Source organism: Brienomyrus brachyistius, chromosome 5 (genome assembly GCF_023856365.1).
Source record: "Brienomyrus brachyistius isolate T26 chromosome 5, BBRACH_0.4, whole genome shotgun sequence".
NCBI classification, from domain to species: Eukaryota; Metazoa; Chordata; class Actinopteri; order Osteoglossiformes; family Mormyridae; genus Brienomyrus; species Brienomyrus brachyistius.
In genome coordinates, this window is record NC_064537.1 from 15,086,726 (window position 1) to 15,107,483 (window position 20,758).

Below are 20,758 nucleotides of genomic sequence, written 5' to 3' on the forward strand. Positions count from 1 at the left end.
GTTAGAGCCAAAGGCTTGTTAAAGACAAAGACCACAATTTGGTGCACTCAGTAAACCAATCAATCAATCAATTAAGTATTATGTAGGATTAAACAGTTAACGTGAGAGTAGGAAATTTAACAGGCAGGTAATTTACATTATGCCATTTTAAACATGAATATAGATAATGTTTCAGTATGGTTGAGGATCATGAGCTGGAGATGTGGTTGTAGCTCCTAGCTCACTAATATCTGAATCCCTTAAGTGATGGACCAGCGTACTTATAATGGAATTATCCATTTTTCATGGGCGATATTCAATAGCTGGATCAGTTAACCAGCTTTTATTCAGGGATTTTAAAGACTGATCCCGCTTTTCTTAAACTCTCTGTCTGGATTTTCACTGGGGTCCCTGGGCATCAAACCCTGAGTTAAAAGGCATTTTAATAGTGTTAATAAAACAATACAGGCCTGTCACTTACTCACTGTAATATCCACTGGCGATGAGGTATCCAAGTGCGGCGTACATCTAACCCTACTAGGAAACCAGTGCCTTCCGTAATAATGAGACTCTTTACAAAGTGAGGAAGACAGGGTAGCATTGACTTTCCTTTGATTTTTTTTTCTTTTTTGGCCACTGACAGTCCCATTTTACTCCTGTCATCTTGGCAAAGACCTTAAGAAACTAAAGTAATGGCTGAGCCTGAAATGCTTTTTTTCCTAATAAATTTCTTAGTTCTAATAATTTTTTTGGAAGTTATAATTTAAAATTAGCTGTTGCTGCTTCCTCTTGTCAGAGAGACGGTTTCCCAAGACGCCCCCCCCCCCTTCTCTCCATCGCTCTTTACAATCGTATTACGTCACCATAAATTAAGAGCAAATGTCCTGTGAGCAGGGAAGGGCCTGGTGCCTGTCGGCAGGCCATCCTGTCCTCCTGCTCCCTCTCAGCCTGCGATAGCTGCTCACAGGCCCCGGCGTGTAGCTGGGACTGACATGACATTTTCCCACCTCCAGAAACATCTCCGCTGATGCTGGCCGGAGCTACACAAACCCAACAAAAAGCAACAGTCGCCATCTGTGTTTCTGACTGAGTCAGGCTGGTTGTTTTTCTGTCATCTGCTCTTAAAATTATTCCAGTAATGCACCTAATATTCATTCGCCAATAATAACTGATAAGCGTACAAAGTCAGAATTTCTTCTTTAAAAAAGACATCACACTGTGTCTGTTGTGCTAATAAGCATTGCTTGGACTCCACCAAATGTGTGTGTGTGTGCGTGCCTGTGTTTCTGACTGAAATTCAGGCAGAAATAACATGACTGTGGTAAAGGGTTGTATGTGTATTTTTGTGTATATGTATTTTACATTATTGCATCACAACCACATATTAAAGCGTTATATTCCAGAGTAATAAATATTTAGTTAACAATTTACTGCATTTATGTATACTGTGGTCATTTATGAGATGCATTAACAGGATGTCATTGGATATTTTGCAATCTCCGATGTACCCCTGTGAGACCAATGTCCCATTGATGCGGTGTTTTATTTTCCTGACTTGTTACTTCAGGTTCCAGACTTCAGATCTGGCTGGATAAGAGTGGTTATGATTAAATATAAGTAATATGTGTCTTTTGATCTTAAAATCTGTTATAAGCCGGTAGGCTGCACGATTTATCGATGTAGATTTGAAAAGACTCGCTTAGGAAATCGCAAAAGCAGCGATTTTGTACGTGCATTATACAGCACGTCTTCCCCGGGGTTTAAAACTGTCATGAAAATAGTTTCACAAATTCATACCGTGTTCCTTGTGTGACAGTCATTTTTTACCAATCATTAGTGCCATCCTCCCGCATGCCAGTCATGCTTACCAATCAGAAGTGGTCCAAGACAACTGAGGATACGCCCACAAGCAGCAAACACGTGAAACGCAGGGAATAGGTTATATTTGCAGTGCGAAAAAATTGATATTGCTGCTGAGTTATAAGTGAATTACCTACTTATTTCATGGTCAGAGTTACGCTACGGACCCCTTTAACCGCCAACAGCACGTTCTTTTGCGTATCACACCTTTCATTTTTGTTAATGGGCGTTAGCACCCATCAAGAAAACATTGGGACAGTCTAATCCTCACAGCAGTAGAGGTGTTATCACCCCCAAGAAGACGTAAAACCCATAATATATTCGTATTTATGGAATATATTTTAGTCAGGTATTAGTTTCGACAATCTTGTGAAATTATTCTTAATTCCATATCGGTAATAAAAGCCGCATTACAGTGGGGTATGGGCGGTCTTATTATTTCCAAAATACATTAAAAGTGACACTTATAATGTCTTCTCAAATTACTTTAAGCTGTAGCACTAATGCTAGTACTGTGAAAACTTTAGTAGCACAAAGGAAAAACAATTAGTACAACAAGTAGGGAACAGATTCCAAAGCCGCGCGCACAGATTGGTAAAGCGTGGGAACGGACAGCAATGTAATGTGCGCATGGATTGTTCAATTGTGGGAAAGAATTGGCAAACCGTGCTCTTGGTTACCTGAACCCAGGAGGGCTCTGTAGGAAACGGCGGTTTTGTTATTTAGGGTCTAAGCAATTAGCTGTAGATCGATGTTGTTTTACTTTTAACTGGAATTGTTTTGTTTTTATCATTATTACTTAATGTAACGTAACAGTCACAGCTTTTCTGATAATCGTTTTATGTTTGTTCTCTGCTAATTTACAAAAGTAATAAATGCATGTCGGAAGCAATTGATATCTTTATGTTCTCATCTTTGCATTAGAATATAGAACAGATAATATTTTGATGGTATCTCACGTGGTAATGCCGTGTCATATGTTTAAAGTCTATGGCATACTGAAAATTGAACTGAAGCTTGACATATAAAAATTTATGGCAAATCGAAACACAAATCTGTCAGAAAAATCGCGATGAAATACTTTCTGCTTATCATTCAGCCCTATAACCTGGGCAGGAATTGTACAGGGAAGCGACGATTACAAGGCGCCTTCAAGTTTTCTTTCCAACCTGTAAGACTCTGAGCCTATAAGCTTGAGGACAAACGTCATCTCATTTAAGGCCCAGCTGATTAAAAAAACATTCATCCCCCCCCCCCCCCCCCTTGGCATTTCAGTGCTTCTCACTGAGATCCTTCAAGCAGGAACATTTTGAATCTCCCTGCTGTACAAGATGGGAAATAGATGATGTTCCGTAAATAGGGCATGTGATTAATGATAATAAAGGATTCTCTGGCAGAATGGTCATCCTTGTCTGTCTGCTGAAGTAATCTCAGAGGCTGTGGCAAAGACCATAATCTCTTACATAGAGAAAGCCGAGATGGACTGCAGTCTTTCTGCATAGCTTAAAAACAATAGCAACAGCAATAATGCTGATGTTGCAGTGGACTGTGCTCTGCGCCCAGGTCCTCCGTGATGCTGGATAGATGGTTAATGACAGTGTAAGGCTGGATAATAACATTTACACAATCAGACGACCATAGTAATGCTTATCGTGCTGTTTCCAGTAGTGGGATCTCTGGTTTCCTATTCTCTGCTCTGGACCCCCGTAACCCTGCATAAAAAAGCAGGTATAGAAAATGGGTGAATAGCTCTTAATATTAAAATTAAATAGTGGTAGCATAGTTTTGGTTTTAAAGCCATTCTGTATATGGTGGATTATCTGACTTCCCTACAGAATATCGGTGATATTATACTGAGCTACTTTAAAAGGCTCCTGATTTTATTCTCCGTTCTCTATGGGTCCACTCACTACTCCTTCTCCTGGGAAGAAACCATGTCGATCCACTTCAAACAGGCCCAGGAGAAAGGCAAAGAAATTAAATGACATGTGCGATTCTCACAATCGACAGTTAGTTCAGATGAGGAAACACCATTTCAGGTTGCGGAAGCTCTGGGTGTCTCTTCTGTCTAGCAGAATCTGCTAAAACGGCTCCAGTGGAGCTCTCGCCACCGTCCCAGTTTGAGTGATGTTTTATTCATCCCTCTCAGCCTGTGAGGGGTCCCCGTATTCCTGAGCTCGCTTCTGGATCAGCCTCTCATAAATGCAAACATCCTGGTGTGTGTACAAAGGGGCGGCGTGTAAACCGTCTGGTGTCCCGGAGATCCAGGGAGACCTAAAGGGAACAGATGTCCCAGGGGTGGAACAGGAGATGGAGGGAGAAATTACTACAGGTGGAAAGAGGCGAAAGATGGGGAGGAAGTAGGGAAGCAGGCAGTGCTGCTGCTTGGATTTTTTTATATTTTCAATTATAGTTTTAGGCCCAAATTACTTTAGAAAATTGCCTTTAAAAATGTGCAAAAATGCAAGCTATGTAACTGCTTTACTGCAGCATTATTTTTATAGTGAAATGATTGGACTTTGTATTAAATCTGTCCTGCAGTCTTGAGCACACTCTCAGGAAAGATGCGTGTACCCACACAGCACACCAGTGGGGGTCCTGGGATTTGTGCATGGGCTGCTAGTGCTGAACACCTGAGGACCAGTGCTTCTCTGGGGACGTTTTTGTGCGTCATCTGCCCCAAGGTTCTGATCCTCCACCCCCCAAAGTACATTCCTGCTCCCGTGTGTGTCACACTTTGCCTAATGCATCCTCCCATTCCCTGCGCAAAGAACACAAAAGGTGATTTCCACCTGCTAGACTATGGTATTAATATAAAGTTGCCTGATTTGAATAATCCCGGCGTCCTGCTCTGTGTATGTGGCGTGTGCATGTCTTTGCCGTGCTGTGTGGGGGTTTATGGGATACGCCGGTGTCCTCTCCAGATCCAGAGACATGCACTTTGATGAAATGGCATCCTTAAATTGTAAATAGTGTGAGTAAATAGGCTGGTGTCCTGTCCAGGGAGGACCCCATCCCTGTGTTCTGTGTTGGCGGGGGTAAGCTCCGGGCCCCCCAGGCTCCAGGCCCCCTGCAACCCTGATCGAGATAAGCGGTTAGGAGATGGATGGATCTTTTTAATAATTATGTTAAATTTGCATAGAGGAAACAGGCAGAATCAGTGTTTAGTACTTGGCTCCGAGATATCTTTCCAGGTGTATGAATTTTCAGCATCTCGGTCACGTTGTGCTTGACCTTTTAACTGAATACTAATGGCAAGAGACCAGACATCGTTTTTTTTTTTTTTTTTAACATCATAAGACACAAAAATGTGGTAGGTATGAATATAGGACTCAACATACTAAAATCTAAATCTTGATATAAAAACCATCCAATTACAGTTTCTTACAGTGTTGAGTGTTAATTAGAGATTATTGGCTTAAAGAAATAATTTGATTTAATCATTCAGACTTCACTGTTCAGACTATCCATAACATTACATGTCTTTACAATCATCAAATGACAGTACAAAATAATTACTGCTTTTCTCAGATTTGACGTTGGTGACCACCATTACCAATTAATTTTCCTTTTACGTTGTGTATTTTTCATACCAAACTAAACTCATAACATCTTCATAATGCCAAAGATTACTAAACATTATTTATCTGTCCACTTAGTTAGGTAATCATTGTAATGACCCGTTATCGTCATATCGATAAGACACTAAAACTTTTTCCACTTCATGCTAAATAATTGGTATTACAGTAAAATTCCGTTATAGCGGACTTGCATATAAAGTAACGGAATTTCGCTTATAACGGACAAACAATTTGGTCCCCTAGGCCGCTTTTAGCTGTAGTTTTGTTCGCTGTAACGGACATGCAGGCTCCGCCTACAAGGCGCGTGGCGTGCCGGTGATATCCAGCATAGTTTTGTTCGCTGTGACGGACATGCAGGCTCCGCCTACAAGGCGCGTGGCGTGCCGGTGATATCCAGCGTAGTTTTGTTCGGCTATAACGGACATGCAGGTTCCGCCTATAAGGCGCGTGGCCTGCCGGTCATATATATAGCGTAGTTTTGTTCGCTGTAACGGACCTGCAGGCTCCGCCTATAAGGCGCGTGGCCTGCCGGTGATATATAGCGTAGTTTTGTTCGCTGTAACGGACACGAAAGCGGCTATAACGGATATCCAGCGCAGATACGGAGTCGGGATTATTAATAGTCACACATCTGGTCAGGTAAAGTTGTATTACTACACGTACAATATAATCTATACCACAAGTCTGCTGATGTGTGGCATGAGTAAATGGTGTCCTGTAGTTGTGTTCTGCGCATACATCAACTCTGGATATAACGGACTGTTTTGCAAGGTCCCTGGATTTTACTGTGGCATTCAGATAGTATCCATCAATTGAGTCTCTCTGTTTTTGGTTTAGTGTGCCTACTTAAAGATATATGTATATGAATAAAAGAATTTTGGGTATCATCCTAGGCACTGTGAATATTGCTGTAACTGACTTTGGACACACCATCAATTTTTTTTTTAAGTTGGTGACTCATTTTTAAAGTGTGTGTTTTGTAGCTCCAGATAGAGTACTGCGAATCCTTACATGTGGAATTATGTTATTTGCTTTCTAATTTAGTTCTTCAGCACTAGGATGGTGAAGGAAACGCGAGCTGTGCACACTGTAAAAAGCTACTGTAAGAGGACTGAGCCACTGAAGGTAATATAAACAGACAGGAAGTGTTTGTTTCCCCGGAGAGACACACAGCTATTTTGGACATAATGTATCCCTTGACTCCGCATGTCACTAAAAGAATGGTGTTGTTCAGTACTCTTATGTGTCTTGTTCCTTTGGTTAATGTGCTTGTGTAGTGGTTATGTCCAGGACCCCGGGCAGTCTGCGTTATTTTTTATCCTCAGTAATCCATCTATCTATCTGTCTTCTAGTTGCTTAGCTTGGTGTCACTGTACACCATAGTCATACACTATGGGTGATTTAGAGAAACCAATTAGTCTGCATGATTTTGCACTGTTGGAGGAAATTTGAGTACCTGGAACCTCTCCATGCAACATGGAGAGAACGCACAAACACACACAAACACACTCTCTCTCTCTCTCTCTCTCTCTCTCTGTCACACACACACCGGTTCGTAATTATACCTTTGTGGGGACTCTCCATTCAACTCTATGGGGAAAATTCTAATCCTGAAAAATGGTCCCCACAATGTCAAAGAAACAGGTTTTTATTACATTGTGGGGGGACATTTGGTCTACCCAGCCCTAACCTTAACCATGAGTAACCAAACAAAAATGCGAGACTTTTGGCGTTTTTAGTTTTTTTAGTTGCATTCATGGATTTTTAGAAAATTGAGATTTCCCTTGTGGGGACTGAAAAAACAGATTTTTATTACATTGTGGGGACATTTTGTCTCCAAAATGTAATATATACATGCCCTCACACACACACATACACACACACACACACACACACACACACTACATGGAGGTAAAATTCAAAGCCCAGCCCTGGAGGTCTAAGGCTAAAGTACTACCCCACACCACCCAGTGCTTATGCCAAAGAATTCCCTACATTCTAATGATCTCCCCCTCCCCCATACTAATGTTTTCCTAACTTCTCCCTCAGTGCCCCCAGCCATGCCATGTATTTATAATTTTTCACCTCCGGCACACCTGATGCCAATAATTATGAGCTTTATTTGAATGAAACTCCGATTGTCTGGTGGTGGAGCATATAAAATATATGAAATGGCTCGCGGGGTGCTAGAGGAGAGTTTTGGGAACCACTGATCTACACGAAATGGAAAATTCGAGTGGCTGCTGTATTTGACTGTATTTGATTGGATTAGGATGCTGTGCTTGTGGGTAGAAAGTATTCAGTTCAAATCCTGGTGTTGGTTCAGTGATTTCACCAGAGGGCCATTGAACAAGGCTTGAATCCCTGTCTAATTGAACTAGGCCTATGCACTGTAGATTTAGCTTGAGTTCTTAAAATTAACCGAGCTAAAAATTGCACCATTGTCTCCACATTGGCTCATTTTGAGCAATAAGGACTTTGTGTAAATAACGAGAGGGTTTCTAGGTGCCGTCACCGCTGAGTAGCCAGTGGAGAGGCTGTTCTGCAGGACCCCAGCAGAGCAGAGCGTGGGTTCAGCTTGACGGCCACCTTGCTGTCCGCCCCGGGATCGGTCACACTGCCAGGTGCCCGCCTGTCACCATGGGAGGGGAGGAGCGCCACAGAGGGGCCAAAGTGTGCTGCCTGCGAATGGGGGCGTGACCCAGGCTGCATGGGTAGCTGGGACTCTCGGTGATGTCGGCGTAGGCTAAGAGGGAGCTGACAGGGATGCAGAAATTGATGGGAGGAGTGGGATCACATAACAGAACCTCTGCATAGGGGTAAAGGGCATCAAATGGCAATACCACATAGAAGTTATGCATTTTGAATTTTACTTACAGCCGAGAAGGAACCTGCGCCACAGTTCTATTGGGAATCTTTATTATCACAGTGAATGAAGCTCTTTTCAATGTGGCATCAGAATCGTTTGTGTGGATTCCTCTTTGCTTTCATGAGACCTCATTTTGTGGTTTCTCATTAATTTGTACAGTATCACTTTTCGTTGCATTTTGACTATGGCTTCTACAGAGACAGAGTCTGGCGTTGGCACAATTTGTTGTTTTTTTTTTATCATTTTGGGTGGTTTCATCACAATGTGACCTGTCACAGTGCAGTTAAAAAAGATTTCAGTGCAGTGTGGGCAGTGTTGGTGCACTGAGAATGGCTGCATTGTAATGTGACTGGCCCCAGTGCTGTGAGAATCGGGCTGAATCATGTTGGTGCATCCCCAAGCGATGAAGACCCCGGTGTGTGTGGTTTCATCGTGGTGTGTTTGCGGTTTCTGCGTGGTTGGCGTGGTCACATTGTGGTGGGCCTGCGGTTTAAGAGGCATGTATTTGCTTTCTGACAGGAAATGCTGATCAGCTGCTCCTTAATCCCCAGTCCTGCTGAGCAAAACCCACAACAGCCTTCTTCCCTGGACCCCTTGTGCCAACTCTTCTGACTCACAAAACACATACACAGACACACACACACACACACAGAGCCTCCCTGCTTCTGTTCTGACTAACTCTGATAAAGAATAATGATCCAAACAAATACATATTCATTTGGACACAGATACACATTTTGTGTCGAGACCGGGTGATAAATAAATGGTGACCCTCAGTGATGCTGGCCTGTTTAATTGGAGAAAGTAGCCAGCACAAATTTGAGTGAATCCGCTACCTCAGCAAGGCTGCAGTGATGGCCTTTAATCCAAATATGCTTCTGAAATTTAAACCGTATTTGAAGCCCTGAATAACTCCTATGGTGTGTTTATTACGTATCCTGCCTCCTTTATTGCATATGCGGTGGCAGATGGAGTGTTTCGGTCCAAAATGCACATTGCATCCACATTGCATGAATTTTAAAGTTCTCTAAATGTTGGCTAAGATGGAACAAAGACGAAAATTAATTACAACATTGCTCCCTAGTCAAGCTAAGGTCAGATACTTCAGCCCATAAATTGAGCGCACCGCGTATGCAAATTGTTATGCAAATAGCTGCTCATTGGGAAAGACAAATGCTAATTTTATCAGCTTCTGCTGAGAAAATGGTTGGTGAGAAGATGTCTCTGTTGGTACGCGGGGTCCCTTTGTGTGCTCGGTTTCAGGTTCTGAAATGATAAACTGTGTTAATATGTTGCGAAGCCCTTCCCTGCCAGTGGGAGCTGTTATGTGATAGCATAATATGTCTCACAAGACTCTTATGTTTTCATGCAAATGCTGTCGCCATCATGAACAGCTGCAATGGCAATATGCTTTGATGAACAAATAAAAGGCAAACATAAACAGGAAAAACTCAAGTGCTCTAATCAGTTGGGGGTCAAAGGTTGTGGAATGCTCAATACCACTTTATATTGCAGCATCAATTAACTTTTTTTATACACTCATCTTGTTTTACTATGATTATTTCTTTATTAAAAATGCAAGAGTGAATATATCCAAGGCCACAGAGGCTCAGTAGCACGAAGAAAGGTCTTGTGTTTTTAGCACATGTCATTTAGACCTCTAAGCAAAGTAACAGTCTCAGTGATTACATTTTGGGATGATGAGATGATTATTGTGACCAGGTGGGGGCAGGAGAGAGGCAGGTGATACTTTTGGTAGATTCTGTGGCATGATTGCTTTTGTTGCCACCTTAGTTCTAGACAGGACCCCATCTGAGACGGCATTTGTCTCATTCAGATAACCGTAGTTGCCAAATCTTAGACTGGGAGTTTTACTTACACAAAATTTTTTTTTTTTCAGAGAGATAACCAATCAGATTATAGGGGAGATGGATCCAAGTGACTGGAGAAAGTGAGATCAAAACACCTGATTGGTTGGTCCTGCCTCCTATAGTTGCTTGGACCTACAGTACCTCCTCTATAATTTGATTGGTTATTTTTTTGAACCAATCATTTTTTCGTTCTGCCCTCAGAACATTTCTTTGCAAGTTTAATTCCCATGAGCCAAATCTTACACCTACTCTTGTTGCTTTGCAACTCTCATTTTGCACATATTTGTGCAAGACTGGATAAACATATAGGCTATTCTAGACTATAGCCGAGGGCACCAGCAAACACCAGGACCCTACCCCCCCCTCTTGAAATATAGTATAGTTAGTTAAATCGGCAACACCTGGCTGCCAATGCTTATGTCAGCCTTGGGCACCCAGATAAGTTAAGCTGCCCCTGTTGGTGTGGGAAATTCCCAAATTCTGATTTAGGCCATGCGAAGTAAAACAAGAGATGTATGAGTGTTCAGCAAACTATTTTTGTGTATAGACTGGATAAAGGAAAAAAAAAACTCTGTCATGTTGTTTCAAGTTTTCTGTGCCTGTCTTAGCACATATGAAACGGGTTTACTTTCCTTTTGTATTGTCCATCCATTTTCCCAGAACTACTTATTCAAACTTGGAATCCATCCCAGGAAGCACATGGCATGAGGCAGGGGACACCCTGGACTGGGCAGACACACACTGAGAGCTACTAATTTAGCCCATAAGAAGAAACCAGAGAACTAAGTGGGAAACCCACACAAGCACAGGAACAAACTTGAAAACTCCGCACACATTGCCAGGGCAGGAATCAAGCCCACAATCCTGGAGGTGTAAGCCTTCATAGCACCATTTTGCCTTGCCTGATGACAAAATAAGGTAAAATAAAATAGAACTGAATGTCATGCTTGGGTACTAGGTATACATTAAAAATATATACACAGAAATGTTTACTTATAGAAACGGTTTTTGCATTTGTCAGTGTTTTTACGCTTGCAACTATACTATACTAGTGATTCTGTTGTTAAATGCGTGTTTGGAGTCTTCACTCTGTTCTCTGTGACAGGTTTTCCTATCTCAAGTGTGCTTGCTAACAAGCCTAACTGCGAAGCATATCACTGTTGAACAGGAGATCGGTCCCCCTCTGTGCTTTTAGACTTAAAAAAAAAAAAAAAAAAAAACTTCTCAGGCTGCAGAAGCTCCCATATAGCTTGACAGTTTCTGCTTCCAAGTCATTAAGGCATCGTCAGGCGTGAGTGTTTGCGGTGGGCCGGGAAGGCCAGCTCCGATAAGACTGGTGGACCGGATGATAGCAGGAACGAAGCGAAGGTGGACGGCACATCGGAAGCTTGATGAATATCGGGCCTGTCCTCAGGTATGAAATATAAGGTGGGCCATAGAATTCCATGGAGGGGACGGGGGATGTTTGCCTGTAAGAGTTTAAAAAGTTTTTGGCTTTCTACCATGATATTTACAGCAAAATAAAAAGAAATCCATGGTTGGTTGGCATTTTCCCAGCCTGGGTCTGGGCTAAGCATGTGATTGGGTCTGATGAGCGTTGGACAGGCTGTACCGTGATGCCCATTGTGATGCTGGTAGTCCAGTGCGCATCATACTTGTCAGTATGTGGCATGGTAACTTCCTTAGCTACATTTATAGAGCCAAAGCCATGTGTGGATTTTAACATTATCTGTAATGCTGTCTTCAGTGGCGATGAATACTCATCCACATGTTTCATCGCACAATAATAGGCCCCGCCTCTTTATCCAGGAATCTAGTGACAAGATTTAAAGAAAATTAATGAAGAGCAGCATCATGTTGAGTGCAGGCCTGGTCTTTGGTAGGCTCACGCAGAGATGAGAGCTCTCACACACGAATACGTACTGGGGCACAAACTCGCTGGAGCTAGGAAACACCTCTGTGTCTTTGTGGTTTCGGACTGTCCGTTGCCAGGCAACTTAGATTTCATAAGGAGGCATTCAGCAAAAGTAACATCTCAATTACTGGGGTGCAGGAGACAGGAGAAGAATCAGCAGTCAGTCCAGAGGTAGCAGAAAATTGGGCCCATCAACATTTCGGCTACAGTGGTGCGCGGGAACAGCGCAAAGATAATGCAGACAGGCAAAGACAACGTAGACAGGCAAAGATAATGCAGTCGAAGGCACAACAAGAAAAATCTCTACCTGAGAACTCTTGTATCGGTCTGACGTTTTTTTGTAACTGGGGGGGTCATGTGAAGGGGGACCATTCTGTATACTGTATATGCTAGCCTCTTTCCATCATGAACTGATTAAACACTATCTTCATAGTCCAGACATTGTTTACATTCTTTGAGGGTTCATCAAGTGGAACTGGACTTTGGATAGATTTGTCTTTAGTGTGTTCAACCTGGAAATGCACATAATAGAAAGTGACAGCGGTTTTCTATTTACCATCATTTCCGTAACTTCCATACTGCCTGGGAATGAGAGAGAGAGAGAGAGATGGTAAAATGCAGACACTCTTTACTTAATGACCTACCTGTTTAACGACCGTCCAAACTTAAAACCATCTCTCCCACCAGTCAGTATGGCACGCTGTTCGAGAACTTTGGTTGTCAGCAGTGCAGCCTCTCAGCATCAAGCATCTTATCTCACATTATCCTTTCTCAGTCTCAGTCTCATTCCTGCAGTCAGTCAGCATTCTCAGTCTCTGATTACCTTTATTTATAGTAAGCAAACCTAAGTAATGTGTATTAGAGCTTTGGATTCCTCTCTTCTGCTTATTACAGAATACAGTACACTATATTAATATTTATAGATATGCTAAAATGTTATAAATTGTGCAAAGGCAAACTTAAAACAATATCTAAAGATGATTGACAGAAACCCACTACCAGTAGCCTACCGTATGCTCGAAATATCAGTAAGGGACAGCTCCACGCTTGTCGGCCAATTCGCTTAACGAACTAGTCGTAGGAACGGAACACCGTCGTTAAGTGAGGTGTCTGTATTGTCAATTGTCAATGAAAAGTTGTATTTCATGCTACAGTGTTATTATTGTGGGGCTCTGTTCTTCTAAACTTGAATAATATTGCAGCTGACATTCAGCCATCTGACTTTGATCCCTGGCAGCACAGGATTATCGCACAACCTGGAAGGGATGCCTGCCCAGGGCAGGGCACGCATACACAACCAAACACAGGCAATTTGGGACACCAATTAACCTAACAGCATGTCTGCGGTAGGAAACCAGAATATTGTGATGAAACTTGCATGGCACTGGGAGTTACACGCAAGCTCTACTCACACATAATGCAGGTGGGATCCAGACCCCTGACCCTGGAGGTCTGAAGCAACAGTGTCAAACACTGGGTCACCACGCTAACATTTACAGATGACTTAATCTTTTTGATTACCATATGGGAGGTTAGTGTTGTCTCTAGATTGCTCATAGTGTGTGATCGCAGGTGTCAGTGTCTGTGCGTGTGCCCTGCAGTGGGCTGGCACCTTTTCCATCCTTGTTTCCTGTGCTTCCTTGGAAAAGACTCCCTGTGCTGGGAATAGTACCCTGTGTTGAAAGGTGGCATGGATGAATGGAAGAATGGATGGGTGGATGGAGGTGATGTGCAGTCGTGCTGGTTTGTCCTGCTATTCTGGGACAGAGGACCTAGATCAACAAACTAAGATTTTAATTTTTCCTGTCTTTATGGCAAAAAAAAAATGAAACATTTTTTGGTGTTTTCTTACATTGTTTAAATACTCCTTGCTTTGCTTAAAATGAACTTTAATACAAAATGAAAACTGAAAATAAATGGTGTCTTTGCTTATATTTAGTGAAGTAAATCTGCATTACTTATGTGTTACATTGATGGTTTTATATCAGACTTTTTGCTTTATGGACTACTGTCCGTAATACATCTGCTTCTTAATGGTATCCTGTCTTGAATTGATTGAAGTTTCTAAAGAAGAACATGCGATCTTAACACTGTGGTGTAGTACTGGGTCTAAGATCTTGGCAGTCTACTTAACTTGCAGGGTATTAAAGACATTCATGCATAGAAAATACATAATTTGTCATAATAACCTTAACTACTTTAAGGAATTAATTCACATTCCTTTTAGACTTCAAGAGGAGTACAAGAACAAGGAGTACAAGGAACATAAGAACATAAGAAATTTACAAACGAGAGGAGACCATTCAGCCTATCAAGCTCGTTTGGGGAAAAGGAGTTAGAGGAGAGAGTTAATACGCCTTCTAGGGAGATGGTGTGAACGTCACAAGCGGGGAGGGGGGAGGATGAAGGGCAGAGAGGTCGAGAACTCTGCGTGAACATAGGTTATAGACATAGAGAAGGGCGTACACAGTTTACAGAGGCAGCATCACCTGAAGTGACTGTGTCTAACCGCTTTCAGGTGCTTCCAGCTTTAGATCCGGAAGAGACTGGGGAGGAAGGAGGGCCCTTGGGCACTGAGGAGCCCCCTACCCCAGGAAGAGGGTGGCTGTGGTAGTAAGGGATTCAATTCTTAGAGGTGTAGACAGTTATATGTGCACCTGTGATAGAGGGTCCCGTATGGAGTATTGCCTGCCTGGTGCCCATGAAGGGGACCTTCCAGATCGTGTGGACAGGCTTTTGGCCCCAGCTGGGGTGGATCCAGTGGTCGTGGTGCATGTTGACACCAATGACACAGGAAAGGGCAGGAGGGCTGTTCTGGAGGATAAATTTATAGAAGTCGCAGATAAGCTTAGAAGCAGAACATCCACGGTGGTATTCTCTGGAATACTTCCCGTGCCACGTGCAAGCCAGGCTAAGTTTGCTGAGATAAGAGGATTAAACGCGTGGCTAAGAGGGTGGTGTAGGAAAGAGGAGTTTAGGTTTATGGGGCACTGGAAGACCTTCTGGAACAGGTGGGACCTGTTCAAGCCAGACAGGTTGCATCTGAACTAGAGGGGAACCAGTCTATTGGGGAGGTGTACAGTATGTGTAGAATAGTTGAGGAATGTTTAAACTAGGGATTGGGGAGCAGGGAGGTTCGTTAAGAATATAGGTGGGGAGAGACAGAAAGCCCAGTTAATATTAAAAGTGGGTACTGAAAAAGGCCTACGCTTTGCGGTCTGTAGGAACAAACAAAATTCATGATTTAGAGGCTTTAATTTCATCAGACTCTTAGGACATTATAGGAATAACTGAAACATGGATGAGTGACAATGATGGTGAAGAATATAATATGGATGGTTACACCTTGTTCCATAGAGACCAGATAGGCAACAAGGGAAGTGGCGTTGCAGTATAGGTAAAAGAAAACTTGCAGGCAAGGAAACTCACTGATAAAAATAAAAGTACAGAAGCTGTATGGATAAAACTAGATGCTAAAAACTCAAATGGCCTAATTGTCGGTGTTTGTTATAGAGCATCTAATGAAGCGGCAGAGGAAAGCAGTATGTTATATAGTATGACAATACCAAGATTATGAGTAATAAAAATTATGTGGTGGTTATGCGTGATTTTGATTTACTGTACCTGGGATTCAGTGGGGCATAGCGTAATTCTGTAAATGTACTTAAGATGGTGGAATTAGTACAGGATTATTTTTTAACTCAGTTTATTAAGACCCCTACCAGGGGAGAAGCCTTTCTTGATCTTGTTTTGTCTAAAACCAGGGTAGGATTGGAAAATTAGAGGTTTTAGAATCACTGGATGGTAATGATCACAACATGATCATATTTGAGATTAATTTTAGTGTCTGAAGAGCAAACAAAAATATACAATGTGAGGAAGGCTAACTTTAATGGAATGAGACTGAAACTAGAAACTGTAAACTGGATGGAGTTAAACAGCAAAACGGTTGAAGAGGCATGGGGAACTAAATTTAGAAAACTGCAGTCAAAGTGGTTTACTACAGAAATTAAGAATAAAGTCAGTAGGAAAAGGGCTCTCTTCCACAAATGGAAATTAACTAACGATTTCAAAATAAAGCAGGAGTATCTAAGTCTACAGGTTGAGTTAAGAAATAATATTAGACTCGCTAAAAGGAATGTAGAAAGGAAGATTGCATCGGAGTCTAAGGCTGACATTAAAGGTTTATTCCAATATTTTAACTCCAAAAGAGCTCTGAAAGCTGAAATCCAAAATCTGCAGGATAGTAAGGGTCTTATAATTGAAAATGATATTGATATAGTAAATAAGTTTAATGATTATTTTACACGGGTGTTCACAGTAGAGAACATAAGTAACCTGCCACCATTTAGTACAAATACAGCGTCGTCTATGACCAATATATGTATAACTGAGGTTGATGTGGTACAAAGTCTAGCTAAGATCTAAATAAATACGTAAATTGCATGGGCCCTGATGGCATCTTACCTATAGTTTTAAAAGAGATGAGGGATATTATTAGTCAACCTTTAACTTTACTATTTCAGAAATCCTTATCTGCTGGTGTGGTACCTTCTGATTGGATATAACACCCATATTCAAAAAAGGGGATAGAAGTAATCCAGCAAACTATAGGCCAATCAGTTTAACTTGCATAACTGTAAAGGTAATGGAAACCATAATCCAATTGGTCCTGTTTAACTAATCTACTTCAGTTTTTTGAGGAAGCTACAAGAGAAATTGATCACAAAAAGGTCTACCATGTGATCTACTTAAATTTCCAGAAGGCCTTTGATGTTGATGTTGTCCCTCAAACGGCTCTTGCTTTAGCTCAAAGCTGCAGGGATTTTAGGAACTGTAGCAGCTTGGATCGAACACTGGTTAACAGACAGGAAGCAGCGGGTAGTTATTAGAGGCACAATGTCACAGTGGGCCTGCATTCATAGTGGGGTACCACAAGGTTCAATTTTAAGACCATTATTGTTCCTAATTTACATTAATTATATTGACACCAATACAAACAGTAAACTGGTTAAATTTGCAGACAACACCCAGGTGGGTGGTGTGACAGATACTAAACTAGCAACACATAGGCTACAATGGGATCTTGATTGAATTAGTAACTGGGCTGAAACCTGGCAAATGATATTTAACATAGATAAAGGTAATCCATACAGGGAGCACAAATATAAAGTACAGATATTTTATGGGTTCCACTGAAATAAAGGTAGCTGCTTATGAGAAAGACCTCATTGTGTATGTTGATGCTTCCATGTCCCACTTTCCTCAGTGTGGGGAATTAATAAAAAAGGCCAATAGGATGTTGGGAGGTGATGCTACGATTATATGATTCCTTGGTAAGGCCCTACCTAGAATATGCAGGTTTGGCCACCAGATCTTAACAAGGACATTGCTGCCTTGGATAAGGTTCAACTTAGGGCTACAAGAATGATTCCTGGTCTTAGAGGAATGTCTTATCAGGTTAGCTGAGCTGAATCTGTTCAGCCTTGCACAAAGGAGATTAAGGGGGGACATGATCCAGGCATATAAGATTCTAACAGGTCTTGATGCTGTTCAGCCGAATGGCTACTTTAATATTGGTTTAAATACTAGAACTCATGACCATAGGTGGAAATTAGTAGGAGAACACTTTAAACTGAATTCGAGAAAGCACTTCTTTATACAGCGTGTAGTTGGTAGCTGCTAGTGTAGTGTAAGCTAAAACCCTGGGTTTCTTTAAATCAGAGCTGGATAAGATTATAACAACTCTGAGCTATTAGTTAAGTTCTCCCCAAATGAGCTTGATGGGCTGGATGGCCTCCTCTTGTTTGTAAATTTCTTATTTTTTTATGTACACTAGACGTAAAGCCACTACAAGTTTGTCATGAAACATAACCGTTTGTTGTAGAAAACATACTGAAGAAACAAGACAAAACTGTCACGAGTCAGTGATAATATGTTCGTTATTCCCATCACTTAGTTTGTTAACCTTCTGATTGCAGTGTCAATATACTCACTAGGCATGGATAAGAAAGACAGGATGGCATGAAGTCATGAAGATTTCGCGGTATATGACTGCGCCGGATACTTGGCGTCCGGTGACAGAATGATGAAAAAAGAGGGGAAGGTGTGATGAGGAAAAGAAGAAAGGCAGACTTCATGAAGATCTGCAACAAGCTAAGATGCTGGTGGTAAAGATCAATGAGGACGTAGTTCACAATTCCCATCCTGCTTAGAGGTCAGATCCAGAATGTCAAAACAAAAAAGAATTTGAGCTTCCTGTCAGTCTCTTTTGGTTTCTCGTATACCCTTGTTTTCTCCTCTCGCCCCCACCACCCCCCCCATCCCGGTTTGTAACCTCTCAGGCAGAATTCTGTTGCTGTGAGGCAGCTGGTCTAAGTGTGAACTCTGAAAACATTGCAGCGTTCTTCAGCTCATGCTGCGCGTGACTGTGGCCTGTTACAGATTCCCACTGTTATTGTCAAACCTAGCTAGGCCTGCGGCCCAGCTGATGACAAGACCATAAATTCCCTCTGCTGTTTAACCTCATTGTCATTTCTATATCATGAGAAAGTTTGATGTTAGCACTGGGGAAGGGCAGTGAAGTTTTCAGAAGCACCGAGGGCAGCTTATGGTAACTTAAGAGGCTATAATGAATCAACTGCTTCGCTGACCTGGATATCTCCTGACTAAGCCTAGTGTTTGTCCAGAGAGACTTAACAAAGTATACAAAACACTTAAATATTTTAAAGTATACCCCTATACCTGTCTTGTTTTTATTGTCTTCATTTTCTCCATTTTGCACTATGCCATGCCATTCAGCAGCTGTGTTCATCTCCTGACAGCGGGGTACTTCTGGAAATGATAAGTAATGGAATGTTGTTATTATTTTCAGGATTTAATAAATGGCATATTGGGTGCTTTGTTGCTCCATGGGTCATGACTTTACTCTCTATCTTCAAGCTATCCTTATTTGTATGTCACTTTGAACAAAAAAACATCTGCTAAGTAAATGTAAAGAGATTGATACTGCATTCTCAGAACCATGCATTCTTAGTATAAATTTGTATGTGCGATCCATATTTTTCTATATTTTGGAGACTGTGGTCGACATGCTCTTCAGAAACCCTATAGGTACATTATGGTTGTTTAAGTAGGTGGTCCTGCAAAGACAGCTTACTGCAGTGTAGACCCTGGACGGCTTTCTTACTGACGTAAGATAGAGCTGTACTGCTGCATCCTGTGCGGTTCAAAAGCTGGTTATGTGGTTGGTTGAAGAGTCTAAGAGTCGTGACAGCCAGATGAGTAGCATGACAGGAGGCTGGGGGTTGGCGTATGGTGGGGGTGGGGGGGGGGGCAGGAAATGGTTTCCTGAGTAGTTGTCTCCACCTCCAGATACTTGAGTGCTGGAAGAACATTATTCTAATTGCAGCAATAAAAGTTTTTACAAATGAGCTTATAGTGCAGAAAAGACTGGGCCAGGGAGGGTACTAATGAACGGGCCGTTCCCACATAGCTGCAATGCTTCTCATTAACAGAAAGCCCACAAGGTGCTTTGCTTAGCAGATTTTCATACTGTTGTACATATAGCAGTGTACATACTGGCATTCATGCTCTGTGTTTTTTCTTGTTAGTTTCTTTTCTTGTTAGTTATTAGCTGGAAACCCATTTGTTATGTGAAACCAATTAAGAAATAAAACATAAGAGGAGCATGTTTCAGATTGCTCTAGAGGTTTATAGAGTTTTATGTTCTCACTGTGTTTGTGTGAGTTTCTGTCGAATAAAATGTGTCATAAAAATTGTGGGGAATGGAGAAGTTAAGAGTGCCCCTCAGTCTGTGCTGAACCTGCCCTATTAGTTATGAAAATAACAGGGGTTGAGGCAATGGGCTTTTCTTTAACTTGGGACACAGCCTTCTAGTAAAGTTTTAAAGTTTTCCATGGCTTCCTTCACTGCTAGTTAGCTTTTGCAATATATTTATGAATTAAGTTTAGGTTCTCTTAATTTTTCCGGGGAGATATGCGTCACTTTCCATTGTTCTTCAGACTTCCAGTCTGAAATCTTTCCACTGGAAGTATGAGCAACAAACAGCTTTATGGTGATGTGAGATCATGCTTTTACGAGAACTTATCACCTTCCACTGCCCCCCATCCATCCACAAACTTCTGAAAGTTTTCTCTCTCTCTCTTTTCCATCCCAATTTCCCCACTTCTCCATCTTTTCACCCTTGTGCATGGTAATATTGACAGAGATTAACTCTATCTCAAGAGGAGCTGAGGACATGCCAGACGGAGAAGAGAAAAGAAAAGGGAGCAAGAGTTTATGAAATATCGACTAGCGCCTGTGCCGTCTTTTGCCTCATCTATCTTTGCTAACACTTCATGGGGCGACAGAAGACTCTTAGAGAATATGGTGGAATGTGATGCTTTGATTAGTGCGTATAGAATATATGAACCTATATGGCTATTATAGCAAAAGTATGGTCATTCTCAACCACTATTTAGTCAATCAGACACTCCCACTTGTAAAAGAAGAGTAATCTGAAAAAGGGAAGAGGAGAAAAAGAAGGAGAGAGGAAGGAAAACAAGCATGAAGTGACAAGAGTAAAGAAACACAGAATCACAGAATTAGGATGCTGATGGTATCTCTCTTTCATCTTTTTAACCCATGCTAAACTTGGTTGTCGATTTGTGCTAGGACAAGT

General features: G+C 41.7%; 1 protein-coding gene and 1 long non-coding RNA gene across 4 annotated transcripts in view; both read left to right on the forward strand.

The window, feature by feature from the left end:
* The window catches only part of cacna1g (calcium channel, voltage-dependent, T type, alpha 1G subunit), a 192,548-nt gene that overhangs the window by 55,769 nt on the left and 116,021 nt on the right, over positions 1-20,758 (forward strand). The window lies entirely within an intron of this gene.
* LOC125742049 (uncharacterized) lies at positions 5,918-19,346 on the forward strand. The gene is made up of 5 exons (XR_007397990.1): positions 5,918-6,059; positions 6,465-6,545; positions 10,821-11,078; positions 11,432-11,574; positions 18,057-19,346. It is a non-coding gene; the product is annotated as an uncharacterized LOC125742049 (long non-coding RNA).